The sequence below is a fragment of the Sesamum indicum genome, linkage group LG16 (assembly GCF_000512975.1).
Source record: "Sesamum indicum cultivar Zhongzhi No. 13 linkage group LG16, S_indicum_v1.0, whole genome shotgun sequence".
In the NCBI taxonomy this organism is placed as follows: Eukaryota; Viridiplantae; Streptophyta; class Magnoliopsida; order Lamiales; family Pedaliaceae; genus Sesamum; species Sesamum indicum.
Genome location: NC_026160.1, coordinates 4,895,205 through 4,898,588, shown reverse-complemented (window position 1 = coordinate 4,898,588; position 3,384 = coordinate 4,895,205).

Genomic DNA, 3,384 nt, shown 5'->3' with positions numbered 1-3,384 from the left:
GGCTGTGGAGCTAACATCTGCAATAACTTGCAAGTGTTGGAAAGAAGCCGAAAGCTAAGTAAGGATGAGATGATTCTAAGGTTAGGCGATGGGAAGGCCGCTGCTGCGGAAGTCGTGGGATAAAGACTCTCGACTTAGTTATTACTGATCATCTTCGAATAGAATAAAGACTATTATTATGTATTGAGCCTGATCAAAAATATTATTTCCATTCCTGGTTTGGACAATGATGGATATATATTTGCAATCAACAAAAATGGTTTTTATTTGATGATTGATAATAACTCTCATCTGTTTGGTATATCAGTCAATGGTCCTTATATTCTCCAACAGTCTAATTGGATTATGACTGCCAACACAAATGAAAACTGAATAATCATGAAAACGCGCAACTGTGGCATGCAAAGCTAGGCCATATCTCAAAAGATAGGATAAGCTTAATTTATAATATTACTGATAGGACCGGAAAGTGTGAGTGAATCGGCTCGCTAATTGCTGGCAGAAGTGGTAATATAAAAGTACGTAATTAAAATGAAGCATAATAAAATCATAATTCCAAGGGGTATACCCTTGGAGTTCTCAGGCGTTCGATGTAGTTATTCAAAATAACAATAAAATTAAACGGGGCTAATGGTTGAATGAAAAACAAGAGGAACAAAATTTATAAATCAAGAATTACCTTTTTTATTTATTTCGAACCTTCTTCGTTGGTCTGTTCGCCCAATACGTTAATGTAGAAGTCCTCCACACAGAATTGGAATTTCTCAATCCTCTTTGCTAGAAGAAAACTAGAGAGAAAAATAATACACGTAGTGTTCTTGAGAGAGGGCGGCTGAGTGGAGTGGAATTAGGGTGTAGGAAATTATTTTGTGTATTACGTATTCATTTATTAGTTATTCCATATAACTAATACACATATATACACCTTATATGTATGCATTAAAATATGTCTAGGTTCATTTAACCATTCATAAGGTAGTAAAATTCTTTATTCCAAATAATGGATGACTAGCATGGGAATTTCCAAAAGTGAATTTTTTAGTCAATAATTTTGTTTTTTAAGAATTTTCATCAACTTAATTATGGGCTTGGCCGATTTTGTTAATAAATAAAATACAAGACTCAAATATTTTAATTTAATTTAATTTAATTAAAATTCACTTAATTAAGTCCATCATATATTTAATCTAATTAAATATATGAGGCCGGTGAGTCTTTATTAATTAGTAAGTCCAACTTATTAAATAATAAGGGCAAGCCCATCATAAATTAATCCTATTAATTTATTTTTAGGCTTATTCATCCAATGGATCCCTCTTATTTATAAGTAATCCAATTACTTATGGAATTAATTCCTCGTCCCTCCTGATTTGTGTGTGACTCTTTAGGTTCACCTTTCAGCTAGACTTGAGCTAGTGTTAAACACTATTATTAATTAAATCTAATTTAGTTAATATTTCTAGATCAACCCTTGATCAAGAAAGTCCATCACCATGGGTGGCCGTTTAGCATCGGTCCATGGCATTAGAGACTAGGCAAATAGTCGTGTGAACTTTTAGGCTTTCGAGTCCATACGGATTTCATCCTTCCGTCTACCGGCCTTATCCCAGGGCATGAAATTTGGTGCCGGTTCTCATCTTGGACTAGGTGTTTATGCTTAATACTTGAGATCGTGCTAGGCCAAATTGCTCGACATAGGAACCTCTTTTTCCTATTCGACCAATGACTATGGCCACAGTTTTATAGAGCGTTAACGCATCTCCAAGTGCATAGGAGATACCTCTCTCTCGTTTTGACAGGGGATGAATCCTCTTCTTAGAACTCTCCGTCCTCGCTACATGCTTTGACTGCACTAGAGAAGGCTTATGATGACCATGTCTGGGACACAATCACCTCTCGCATAAAAACATGAGTATCATGATTCCTCAAGTTTGAGGTCTACTCCCTCTTATCAGAGCCGGGGATTCGAGTCATACCGAGCAAGCCTCCAAGGCTTCCATATGACTTTCCCCGCGAGTCAGTTCAGTCGATTCGACATCTACTCAATTGACCTATTAAGATCGCATAGACCTTCCACGTCTATCGTCGATGAAACATGACACTCATCAAATGAATGCGACTCTTAATACAAGTCTCAATAGGACCTTTAATGCCTAGTCTCCAGGTCGTCGATTTGGAACATTTTACACCAACCCACAGAAGTTGGTTTCATAGCCGCCATCCAATGCGCAGCCGAACTACATGGGTTATTAAAGTGGCCTGCAGGTATCTGTTGTGACGTCAAAGCAATGCTTGATGTAAACATAACAGATACGTGTGCTGAAGATGAACACTTACCATATTCTTCAGGGCTACATTGCTTAAATAAAGATTGCTTAAATGGTTCTCAAAACTGCAAATCTAATTGGCATAGTTCACCTATTCAAACAATTACAACCATTCATTGATTTCTATTTAATTTGTATTTTCTAGAAAATATCTAAGAACCCTTTAACCATGATAATGGTGACTCTCAAATTCAATGGCACAATGTACAACCAGGCTATGTCTTGGACAAGCCACTCCCAACAGCAGATCCTCGCCCGAAGAACGTGTCACGTTCGAGAAGTGGCTTGAGAAACAATCGCAAGGTCCGCAATATCATATTGGCTTCGATGTCCAATGACATCTAAAAGAAATATGATAGGCTGGATGATGTTCCCTCGATAATGCTCCGCATGAAGAAAGTTTATGTAGTTCTTGATAGGCATATTAGATATGCCGTCACGAAAGCATTCTTCAAGATCAAGATGGCTGAAGGATCGTCTGTACAAACTTATGGGGTTAAGATGCTATCCCTAATGGAGAAGCACGGGACCTTAAAGCTGGGCTTGACAATGACACGTACATTGACGTAATCCTTCAGTCACTTCCTCCGTCCTATGACCCGTTTATTATTAACTATAACATGAACCGACTTGAGAAATCTATTCATGAGTTAAATAATATGCTGGTCCAATACAAGGCAATGACCGACAACTCTACACCGACAGTATTGGTAGGAGAGGCTTCAACCTCTAAAGCGAAAGGAAAGAGGGCCAGATGCTTGAAGAGGAAAAAAGGGCAAGGGAAAAGCCATCGCAGCCACTGCTGGCGCTTTGAACGCCCCTACTGCTCCTTTGGGAATGGGCAAAGGGAAAGGGAAGGTTGGCGGTTCTCAGCAGTTGAAGGCAAATGAAGTCCGCATGCATTGCCAAGGAAAGGGGCATTGGAAGAGGAAGTGCCCACAACTCCTCTCCAACCCTGGTATGTTTGTGATTGAAGTGAATATTATAACTAATTCTGCTTCTTGAGTATTGGATACCGGCTGTGCAGCTCACATCTGCAATAACTTGCAAGTGTTGG